Source organism: Leucopleurus acutus (assembly GCF_964270905.1).
Source record: "Leucopleurus acutus genome assembly, chromosome: 16".
Lineage (NCBI taxonomy): Eukaryota > Metazoa > Chordata > Mammalia > Artiodactyla > Delphinidae > Leucopleurus > Leucopleurus acutus.
Window position 1 is genome coordinate 21,354,842 of NC_139158.1, and position 12,769 is coordinate 21,367,610.

The 12,769-nt window shown below is 42.2% G+C and overlaps 1 pseudogene across 1 annotated transcript in view; it reads right to left on the reverse strand.

Moving 5' to 3' along the window:
- Positions 1 to 2,119: 2,119 nt before the first annotated feature.
- The window catches only part of LOC309972882 (transmembrane protein 180-like), a 33,214-nt pseudogene continuing 22,564 nt past the window's right edge, over positions 2,120 to 12,769 (reverse strand). Inside the window, exon 7 of the transcript in view lies at positions 2,120 to 2,252. The product of the transcript in view is annotated as a transmembrane protein 180-like (transcript). The remainder of the gene's footprint in view (positions 2,253 to 12,769) is intronic.

Below are 12,769 nucleotides of genomic sequence, written 5' to 3' on the forward strand. Positions count from 1 at the left end.
ATATATATATATAATCAAATAAATTATATTAAGAACAAAGGTGATAAATACTCAAGACATTACTTTCTAACTACTTTACTACATTTTACTATTTTTATTCTTTAATGTTATTAATGTCTATTCTACCTGTATGGTGATATGACATGCGTATATGGAGTTATGATTATTTATGTCATCTTCCAATTTTATAATGGTATGCTACTGAGCACTTCTTCCCAAATCTGTGTTCCCTGATATCACATTTGTAGCTTGAAATTAGCCATGTTGGATGTATTTACACCATGGAAATCAGTATAAATTGCTGCTTTGTTTTGTTGATTGTCTAGTCCAGGGGTTAGCAAATTTTTTCAGTAAAGAGCCATATAATATTTTAGGCTTTGTAAACCACATGCAGTTTTTGTTGCATAGTTTTGTTTGTGTTATAAGCCTTTAAAAAATGTAAAAATTATGGTTAGATCTCATACTGTACAAAAATAGGCCACAGGTTGGATTTAGCCCAGCAGTGATAGTTTGCTAACCCATGGACTAGACTCAAGAAAGTAATAAAATGTTAATAATGCAGATTAAACTCAAAACTTTCATGTCTATAGCTGTTACACTGTGAAAAACACAAGAAATTCAGAACATATTCTTTCCAGTATTCAAAACCTATCATTCAATTAATCAAAGAGGTTGCTCACATCATGGCTGACTGAGTGCCGTTCTGAAGTGTGTCTTCATTGTGTCCGTTTTGTCTTACTCGAAAATATAAACAAAAATATAAACGAAAATATAAAACAATATTTAGGTTGGAACTACACTGCTTGGTCATGACATGAGTGACTTCTTTGTGGAACTGAATAGCAGTCAAGCATTCATTCATAGTCTTGATTTCATGGCTATTGTTGCCAATTATAAACACTTCTAATGCAATATGGAATTTGTAAGAAATAGCAAGTCATGGGACTTCCCTGGCGGTGCAGTGGTTAAGACTCAGTGCTGCCACTGCAGGGGTGCGAGTTCAGTCCCTGGTTGGGGAACTGAGATCCCACATGCCGCACCATGCAGCCAAAAAAAAAAAAAGAAAAAGAAATAGCAAGTCACACTGAAATTATAGGTAAACGGAATTTCAAAAAAAAAAGGAGGTATATTTTATTATGATTTGTAAGTCATATGCTATACACCTTTCTTATCAGTAAAATTTATAATAAAATTACACATGTATATATGCATACTTTTTTTTTTCAGAGAGCCAATCGTTAAGCATTTCTATCACACCAGTGTGTACCAGTGCCTCATGCTGGGCCACTTATCACTCCTGGGTAAAAGAATCTGGACAAGCACACAGAGTCTGAGTCAGATGAAGGTGGGCGACTGAGCTGAAAGGTCCGGTTCTTAGCCAGTTGAGTGAGAGAGAGAGAGAGAGAGAGAGAGAGAGAGAGAGAGAATGAGAGAGAAAACAATGAAGGTGACAGAAACAGAGAAAGCTGCCTCAGCCACCCTGCCTCTCCCACTCTAGTCCTATTTCCTGTCCCTGATGCCTATGAATTTGCCTACTGCATCCTTACAAGAAACCTCTCTTTATTTAAGAGAGCTGAAGATGAATTCCTGTTTCTTTACAACCAAAAGCTCTGCAACCAGGACAGTGAACCACAGAAACCTGGACTATATGAGTCCTCTTATCGAGGTCCCTGAATTCCCAAGTCTGACAACCGTTAATCACAGGCAATGTACAGATGATGATGATGAAGTATTACTTGATGAAAAGGGTAAAAAAAAGGATGTATCACTAATAAAATCAGTCAAAGAAGCAATATGAGGTTTTAGAAAAATAAAAGAAAGTGGCACACGCAGTCAGGGGGGCTCTGGGCAACACAAAGCAGCTCACATAGCAGTTCAAGGGTGAGGAGCGACAGGTTGTGTCCAGGCTATGAGGCCACTTGGAAACAGCCCACTTAACTCATATTTAACTTCCTTATCATGGAGTCAAAAACCCCTAAGTTGTGCTGGAGTTTTGTTTGTTTGTTTTCTAAACAAATTAGAGGTTATAAAGAACAGTTTTACCCTCTGGCATAATGTAAACGCTATAAGGACAAACAACTGAAGTTTCATTTGACTCCCATGATGGCTGATGTTGCCCTTAGAGAGCCCCTGTGTGGTCTGTCTTGTTCCTGATGGAGAATGGACTCCAAACCAGAATCCGAATTCCTGCGATGCCCAGTAGGACCAGGCAAATCAAATTAAAAATGGCGTCATGAAGATCTAAGATTGTACTGGGAGGAAAAAAAGATTTAAAGCACGTTTAGGGCTTTCCTGGTGGTGCAGTGGTTGAGAGTTCGCCTGCCGATGCAGGGGACACGGGTTCGTGCCCTGGTCCGGGAAGATCCCACATGCCGCGGAGCGGCTGGGCCCGTGAGCCATGGCCACTGGGCCTGCACGTCCGGAGCCTGTGCTCCGCAACGGGAAAGGCCACAACAGTGAGAGGCCCGCGTACCACAAAACAAAAACAAAAACAAAAAAACACATTTAGTTTCTCCAGTGGCTTCTTTTCTTATTAATTCAAAGCTATACAACAAAAAGTTTCAGAAAAGTTTTGGTATATATTGAACCCATTTAAAAGGTAACTGAAATTTTATCAAATAATTTTGATTCTTTCAAATAACTGAATAAGTCAGTAAACCCTACCTTCCAGTTGATTATACCAGAGGAGCTGACATGTAAACCCTTGATCACAATGCCTGGGGAGAAATGCTGAGGCCAGAGCGAAGGACCACACACCGGGCACAGGAGGACAGAGGTGGAGGTGGGCGCAATGCATAGGCATATGCATCTATATACTCATAACATTTTAGTCCTGAAATTACCATCCAATGGGTTTCAAACAAAGTGGCAGGAGCTGGGCATTCATTTTTATTACTAAACTTACTTCCATTCTACAAAATTTGAGGCTACAAGAGGAAACCAGAGTTAATAATAATATTCAGAAATGACACAACCTTATTTACTGCCAAGAACTTCAATTAAGCCCAAAGATGCCTATGGTTCTCCATTATATTTGATAGATCATATTTTTTCATTTAAATCATACACAGTAAAAGAGGCCTCCTAATCATCTGAGGGCTGGTTATCTAGTCTGCAGCTTCTTTTGGGTTACTTGGGCTATTTAAAACAGCACCTCGTTAATTCAGCCAATTGAGGAGATAAGTGGAAAGATCAAACTATATGATACAAGAAAAGGAGGCGGTTTGTTACATTTTCATACTAAAACCAGTTGCAATAACCAGAACCCATGTGTGATTCACTCATCTAAAAAATAGGCACTGTGTGATGATTAACGCGCGAGGCACTGGGTTAAGGACTGGTTATCCAATGGTGGCCAAACTGACAGAATTCCTACTCTCACGGAGGCCACCTCCCAGTGCTGGAGATAGACCTTAATCAAGTAATCAGATCAGATCAGATAAATCAGATCGACTTACACATGACTACGTAAGAAGAAAAAGTGCTGAGGTGGAAAAAACAAAGCATTAGATAGGAGCGCATAACCAGAGCGTCTGGTCTACTCTTGGCAGGTGGAGCCCGGAGAAGACTCCTGCAGGGAAGTGGGATACGAGCTGAGTCCTGAAGGATAAGTAGATGTTTACTAGAAGGCCTCTGCCTAGAATCATGGGCAGAACGTCCAACCATCACTACCTCCTCCTCTAAAGGCCACAGGTGGGAAAGTCCTTGGTGCTCTGGGCTGGATTGCATTTGCTTAGGTATGACCACCCCTTCCAACTACTGCTCCACAAAAGCACCCTTCACCTTGAGCCCTGCTCAATACAAGAATTGCTGATTATGACCAACCCAGGCTTTGCTCCCTTGTTGCTACTTTCTATGCTCTGAGACAACCACAAAGGCTTGGGTCATCAATTGGACTACCCAACACATACTGACTGTAGCCTCTAGAAGTAACAGAGGAGCAAGAATGCTTTCAGGATCTGGTTACACTTCTGCTCCACCCAAACTATCTATGGAAAACTTCATTTCTGGGTGCACATAGTGTTTTGTCTTCCTAGCATTCCTTCCCTTAAGAAAAATCCTGGTCGCAGCGGTGAGAGGCCTGCGTACCGCAAAAAAAAAAAAAAAAAAAAAGAAAGAAAGAAAAATCCTCTGCCCTCTTCCACAGTAACCCTGTCTTACTTCTGAAGATGCAGTGGAGGCTGACTTCTGAAGATGCAGTGGAGGCTGACTACCACCCCCAAGGGCAGGCACACCCCCAGACCTGGTCAGAGGACTCCAGCCTCAGGCTACAACTACTGCCTCAGGAATGGACATGTGACGCACGCAAAGCCTTTCAAGGTCCACCTGTGAACTTCTGCTGTGCTACTGGGACAAATGTACATGTTTCCTCTAAGATCTGAGGCTGTTAGGCCCATGTAAACATGGAGTTATCTTGCTGCCATGTGGTAAAAGTTTACACTCAACACAGAGGGTAAAGTCAGAGATAAACAGGTTCCTGACATCCTCTGAGTACTAGCTACATAGATCCAGCTCTGCCTGACTTTTCAGTTTTATGAGGTGGTAAGTTCCTTTTTGATTTGAGCTAGCCTGTGTTGGGTTTCTGTCACTTGCAGCCGAAGTGGCCTGAATGGTGTAACTTTACCATTGGCACTCATGTCCATATTACCATAACTGGCTGCCTCTGACCACTATAGGGAAAGGATTCAGTGATTTCTAATTGGCCATAACTAACAAGGACACAGGAGGTTTGAAACAGCTGAGCACAGATTTCAAGAATGAGAAGACAAGGTCATGACTATACTTTTGAACTTGATGTTGTAGGTGTGCAGAAGCATGATGCTTCTCTCCCCACCTTTGACTGTTCACTGATTGGAACCACAAGACAGACCAGATGGAAGGACTGGACCAATAATGGGTGCAAGATGCCAACAAGGTAAGGGAAACCCAAATCCCACTTTGCAGCAGCCTAAATCACACATTTCTTAAACACAATAAAAGAAAGGAAGCAGCCTAATGAAGACCTTTAAAGGAGAAAAAAACCATAGAGCCATGACCATGAGCTGCTAGTCAAGGAATTAGGACAGTATGTGCTCAAAGCCCAGTGTTTTATGAAAAGACTGGTTTCTGCTTGGCTAGGCACCTGTGTGCTTTTTATCTGAGTGTTTAACAGCAAGGAGCCCATTATCCTTCGGCATACTCTAGTTATAGCGGATTCCAATTTCAGAAACAACAAGAAATTGGATTCCAGCTGCCAGGGGTTCTCTCTGGGAGATTTTCTATCTCTAAGACACAATTGTCTTTTTCTCTTTTTTTCATGGTGAGAGGAGGCATGCGGAACACCTGTGATTATCTGCAGAGGCAAAGCCTCATGTGAGCGTGCTGACAACACTACAGGGAGAAAGCCTTAGGCTGGAAGTTCAAGGGAAGGCAGGGGAATGAACGTTTAAATGATTAAGGCAGTTTGATAACTATCATGTTGTGGTCTAACCCTCAATGCTTTCAGGCTGACACCGTTATTACCGAAGCTGCAACAATTTTCATTACCCTACTACTTCACTGAATCACTTGATGCTCTCCAAAAATTTCCTTGATCTTTCTGCTCCTTTCTTAAGATTTCCTCTTTCTTTTAAGATGTTATTCTAATCTGAGAGATATGCACATGATTTAGAGAATTTCTTTTCCTCTCTCACATTACATCCCCTCTACTGGGATGTGGATGAACCTAGTGACCAGTTGGCCTTTTATACTTACAGAATGTCAATTTCATCCTTAACAACATTTTTATTTTTATTTTTATTTTGCGGTACGCGGGCCTCTCACTGTTGTGGCCTCTCCCGTTGCGGTGCACAGGCTCCGGACGCGCAGGCTCAGCGGCCATGGCTCACAGGCCCAGCCGCTCCGCGGCATGTGGGATCTTCCTGGACCGGGGCACGAACCTGCGTCCCCTGCATCGGCAGGCGGACTCTCAACCACTGTGCCACCAGGGAAGCCCCTTAACAACATTTTAAAATGAGTCTCTGGTAGAAAAATAATACCTAAGCTCTGCTTATAATTTAGTTCACTCAATTATTTATTGCACACTTACTGTTTTAGATGCTTACAGTACAGAGTAAATAATTCAACAATGATCCTTACCCTCGACAAAGTTTACATTCTAGTGGAGGCAAAGAGACAATAAATATATTTAATTTTATCTTATAAGAAGAACCTCTGGGCTTCCCTGGTGGTGCAGTGGTTAAGAATCTGCCTGCCAATGCAGGGGACACAGGTTCGAGCCCTGGTCCAGGAAGATCCCACATGCCGCAAAGCAACTAAGCCCGTGCGCCACAACTACTGAGCCTGCGCTCTAGAGCCCAGGAGCCACAACAATGGAGCCCGTGTGCCACAACTACTGAAGCCGGCGCTCCTAGAGCCCATGCTCTGCGACAAGAGAAACCACGACAATGAGAAGCCCACGCACCGCAACAAAGAGTAGCCCCTGGCTTGCCGCAACTAGAGAAAGTCCATGCGCGGCAATGAAGACGGAACACAGCCAAAAATAAATAAATAAATAAATAAATGTAAAGAACCTCTGCTTATGGAAAAAATTTGCACCCAATTTTCTCTCACAATGCTCTACTTTTGTTTTATTATTATTATTTTTTTTTTTTTTTGCAGTACACGGGCCTCTCACTGTTGTGGCCTCTCCCGTTGCGGAGCACAGGCTCTGGACTCGCAGGCTCAGCGGCATGTGGGATCTTCCTGGACCGAGGCACGAACCCGTGTCCCCTGCAACAGCAGGCAGACTCTCAACCACTGTGCCACCAGGGAAGCCCATGCTCTACTTTTAAAAGAAAAATATCTACCTGCAGGTAATTACGTTCTAAAGTATTACTGTCTGGTATCTTTTCCCTCATTTTCTTAATTTAGCTTACTTACTTGTCTTAACTTAGCTTTCCTTGCTAAACCATTTGTAAATTCAGCTCTGTGAGGTAAAGGGGGCCATATAAATCACTATCCTCTCACCTCCAATCCTATCATGCTGGGGCTCTTCCAGATCTCAACACTAAAGCAAAGTCTGCCTCCTTTCCACTCTCCTTTTCTGCTATCAAAATAAGCTCAGGGCTTCCCTGGTGGCGCAGTGGTTGAGAGTCCGCCTGCCGATGCAGGGGACACGGGTTCGTGCCCCGCTCCGGGAAGATCCCACATGCCGCGGAGCGGCTGGGCCCGTGAGCCATGGCCGCTGATCCTGCGCGTCCGGAGCCTGTGCACCGCAACGGGAGAGGCCACAACAGTGAGAGGCCCTTGTACCGCAAAAAAAAAAAAAAAAAAAAAAAAAAAAATATATATATATATATATATATATATATATATATAATTAATAAAGTTGCTTCCTGATGGGATTGGTGAAATATGTTTACAGTCATTAGTACAAAAATAGACAAGTCCTGTCAAAGAAGTTGCTGCCAAAATCGGTATCAGTAAATCAGTAAGAACTGCAGAGAAAGAGGAACCCAGGATGGAAAAGGCCAAAGAGACCTAAATATGGTTTCTGTGGCCATACAGTCTCCTTTGAATTAGGGTCTGGGAAGCCTGAGTCCACATAAGCTGCTGCCGCCTCAAGAAGAAATTTCTCCTTCCTAGGGTCAGCCTGATGAGCCCCTTGTAAGAACAGTGATGGCATAACACGTAGGGCAGCCTTCCTATGTGCCTTGCCCCGTTTGACACTTTTCTGTCATTGCTACTGATTTTCACAATAACCCTGAAGAAGACACTAAGCCTTAGCCAGGTTAATTAAATCACCCAGCATTCCACAGCTAGTAAGTATGGAGCTGAGATTTTAACCTAGATCTAAACTAAAAATCTCTGCAAGAAAAAAATGGTATTTATAATATAAATTTATCAGAAGGAAAAAAAACCCTCATTTTCAAAGGAGAAGTCATATGCTCTCTGCAGAAATGAATTCAGAAACTCTCAAGGAAAGGCAATTGTCTACAACAAATATCAAGAACAAGAAGAGCTTGACAGATCACATTGCTGGCGTCAAAATCTAAGGACTGGGCTTCCCTGGTGGCACAGTGGTTGAGAGTCCGCCTGCTGATGCGGGGGACACGGGCTCGTGCCCCGGTCCGGGAAGATCCCACATGCCGCGGAGTGGCTGGGCCTGTGAGCCATGGCCGCTGAGCCTGCGCGCCCAGAGCCTGCGCATCCTGAGAGCGTGCGCGTCCGGAGCCTGTGCTCCACAACGGGAGAGGCCACAACAGTGAGAGGCCCGCGTACCGCAAAAAAAAAACAAAAACAAAATGTAAGGATTTAACTCCTGATATACCTGTTTTTTCTTTGCCAGAGGCTGGGAGCTACTGTTAATGTTACCAACTATAAAGACTAAATGGAAAAAAGTAAGATCATAATATTTCTCCAAAAAAAAAAATCCCTAATGTTGATTATCTCTTTCTTTGGACATAATCTTGTCCTCAGGCGGTCCCTTTGCAATGAAACATTATGACCCTTATTTACAGAGGAAGAGAAGTGAGCTATAGGGAAGAAATCAACACAGCATTGATAATTCTGTGGCAAAACATAGGGTCTATATTATTGTGGTCCTATGAAATTCCAGATAGAATTTCCTACACCAAATTTCACATCACAGCTCCATTTCTGACACTATTAATAAACTGACTTAGCTTCAGGCAGAATATTTGGGGCCAAATATTCTTAATAATTTAGAATGCTACAAGTGCTCATGTTCATCATAGTTGGCAAAAGGACTTATTATAAGAATCTTGAATCAGGGATTAACTGATTATCCCGATATTCATTCTAGCAACCCCAATGAATGTATATGCTTATATGTACACAGTTCATATACACAGCTGTAAGATTTTTTATTTGTTTTTAATCCTTCGTTCCCAAATAGGCAGCGATGGAGAAGGGGAAAGTCATGTCCCACCAAAGTACAAAATTTGAGGCTCTGAATATGTGGAGTGCTCTAACTGCTGACTATCTCTAGCTCTCCTAGGGATCCTATACTAGGACACATGAGCTGCTCAGAGGAGGGGCTTTTTTTTTTTTCCTTTTCAAGCCTCTATGCTTCATCAGTCGCCTCATAAAGCAAGAATATGTAAAACATTAATAAAGAAATTCACAATAAGCATTTCATAACTACAGCAGAATCAACAGTATGATATAGAATAGATACTTTGAAAGACCAAAATCCACCAGCACCAAGTATAATACATAAGACTAGCTCGTTTCTAGTCTAGGTAACTTAATCTTTTAACACTGAATAAAACCACTGATTTCATCCTAATATGAAACAGAAGTCATTAAAAAAAGCAGGAGAGATGCTTGCCTAAGGATTTCCAGGCTGTCGTTATAGTAAATCTCTATGGAAATTACTTGTTTTCAAAACACAGTTTTAAGATTGATTTTAATGATTAACTACATGTAGTTAAATACCAAGATTGTTTTCATTATTTAAAAGACAAAGGCCTGAGGTTATTTTTTGTCAATTATTCACCCTGAAGCAACTCACTTTGGATCTGCTTCTTCACTGGAGTTAAAGACAGTATTGTTTACTCTGTTATTAAGAGAAAAGTCATCTCCTAAACTTCCGTTGCAAGTATAATTTGCAAAGTATCTATTGTGAGGCTTCCAGACAAAAGACAAGAAAAAGGAAGGCTGCATATACAGTATTTAACAACACACTTATATACATAGCAGATTGATCTAGAAGACTATTTTGAATGTGTGATAGATTTTATTTAGGTTTCCTGCAAAGTCTTTACAGATGACACTGTAATTCAACAAATAAATTGGCAGACTTTGACCATTGGGAAAATGTTATCTTTCTGTTGCAGAATGTGCAAGCAGCAGGGATTTGGCCAGGGCTGAAAGACAGTACTACCACGTCAGGGCGGCGCCAAGCCACCGAGGGTCAAGTCTGTGCTCCTTCCGCACTGTGTGCTCATCACAACCCTGGACTTGGCTCACTGCACTGGACTTTGCCGTCTGCCTCAACCACTAGCGCCACGTGAGCTCCCAAAGGCAAAAAGGCAGCATGTCTTACGACTGTTTTACCTCAGCTCCCAGCACAGTGCTCACACCCAGTAGGTACTCAACAAATGTTTGCTGATAAAAGCACGCAAGCATGCTTAATTGACCAAATGGACAGAGTAGCCCTTTATCTAAAATATACTAGAATTTCATCGTCATTGTTTGTTTTGTGTGAAAAGTATGGACTTGGTTGCATTTTTTTGATAGAAGCTACATGTATAAACTAATTAGGTAATCAATTTCTAATACTACAACATGAAACGCCTTATCCCCTATAATTAGAAGAGATTACACGTTGGTTTTCTTGCCCAAGTACCTCCGTTATGAATCTCCATTAGCAGTAAGTTTAACAATTACATTTACAGGCTGCCGAATAGATCTATTAAACTTAGAAAAATAATCTACCCTGCAGAACGAACATTTCTCTAACTATATCAAGGAACCACAGACCATCTTTCAAAAATCACAGGGGGGAGAATAATACTCCTGAACCACACAGTTCTGTATATTGTAATAGTAAAATATTAATCTGATATTAGAAAACTCACTTGCAAGTATGAAATTTATTTCAAATAGACATTTTTGCTAAATTTGTCATACTGCTGACTATCAAAGCACTCTCTGATCATCAAACCATATCCTGCTAAGTATACAGTTAGCCTCTGGACTTCAGTCAGACACTTTCAGATTGGCATTAGCTACGTGAGGCCACAAGATGCCAAACGTTAAATTATCAAAGATAAATGATACTTGAGTGCCCTGAATAAGTTTATGACTCTAAAAATGCTTACAGCAGCACGAGATGACACAGCCAACGTGTCTGGTTGTCAACATATCTATGCCTGAGTCAACAAGAATTCATCTCCAGAGCCTCTTATTTATTTCCAAGGAAGTAAATCTCCAGGCTCTCCACATCAGCTGCACACTAGAATAAGCTAGGGAACTTTGAAAAATACTGATGCCTGGATCTCACCCGAGAGATTCTGATTTAACTGGCTGAGGGTGTGGCCTGAATATCAGGACTTTTTCAAGCTCCAAGTGATTCCAATGTGCAACATGGTTGAGAACTATTACTTTAGAGCTTCTGTTTCTCAAAGAAAATTTGGAGGGGCACAAGCTAAGCACATCGTTTCTTCCTCCATTGCTCCCACATCTACCAGCAAATGAACTTCGAGTCAGTTCTACTCCAGAGTCTCTTCCTCTCCCCCTTCTGTCACCATGGTTTTCTTCTACAACATTGCTTGAGGCATTTAACGCTACTTGGATTTCGAGCAACTTCCCTAATGCAGGTGGAAAACGTTCACTTTGTGGATGGAGAAGCTAAGACTGAGAAAGAGTTTCTTAAAGTTCTACAGAAAAATGTGTTCCAGAACAGCCCACATTCACTTCTCTCACACATTCAACTCACTTTTCAACACACAGTTACCCAATTGTCAGTCATGCCTCCAAATCCAAGTATCACTAAATTCTAATGATTCTAATGCTCTAACCTCTCTTGTGGCAATCTCCTCTTGACCTTCCATGTTACATTGCTTTAGCTCAGGCCCCCACCAGCGTTTCTCATATAAAACCAGCTCTGGTCTTCAAACTGTTCTTTCTCTGTGAGTTGGCTAAGCTCCCTTCAAACCATTCTCTACACTGCAGGGTGATGTATTCAAAGTTGAGTATGATATTATTATTACCCCTTGGTTTAACAACAATAATATTCCATTCCTTTCAGGATCAGATCCATACTTCTCAAACTCTGCTAAACCATGCACAGCTCCTCCAAGCACGTCACATGATCTCATGCCTCTCTGTACTTGCACAGACTCCTACTGCATTTTCACAATTCATCTGAGAGATCATTTCTTTGCTACCGGGTTTGAATTATATGCTCAGACAGTATATACTTCCATAGCATCCCACACTTACATCAATAACACCTAACACATAGCACTATGATTTTCACTATAATTGACTGTGAGCTTATTCAGAGTTGGGACTGCATCTCTTGTCTCTTTGTTCTCTGGACTCAGCACAGGAGCTGGTATATATATAACAAATATCAGTAAATATTTGTTGAATGAATGCCCCATCATTTCACATGTCCACGCTTTGCGATACTGTTCCTCTTCCCCAGGTACCTCCAATCTTCATTCATAGTATTAATGCCTCCACTGAAATGACTAAAGCATCTTTTCCTGTGTACAGCCTTCCTGCACTTGGTTTCTGAGGCAGTGTCTATCATGCCCACCTTTCAGCCTCTGTTACATAGTGCATATACTTCTAGTCATAGCACCTACCATTCTGTGCTGCAATTACCTGTCCTAATGTCTGCCACCCTTACTAGACTGCAGGCTCCTTACTGGCAGCAAACTATTTTATCTATCTTTGTATTCTGAGCGCTTTTTCTACAGTAGGTGACTAGTAACTAGGCTTTAATTCTGCCCCCCGGGCCCAAACCTTGTTTTATACCACTGCCAGAATGCTCTAAAACAAAATTCAGGTTATGTCTTTCCCAAGTTTAAAAATCTTCAGTGGCGGGGTGGAGTCAAGATGGCAGAGTGGGAGGACACGGAGTTCGGGTCTCCCCACAACTAGGGCGCCTACCAGATGCTGGTGGGGGACCTCGACACCCAAGGGGATGGGAGGAACCCCCGAGTGACCAGGTAGGACGTCGGGGGACAGAGGGTGTGGAGAAGTGGAGGCCGGATGGCACTGCCGCCCCTGAGGGGTGGCTGGGGGAGGGGAGGGGTTCCCACGCCTGGAG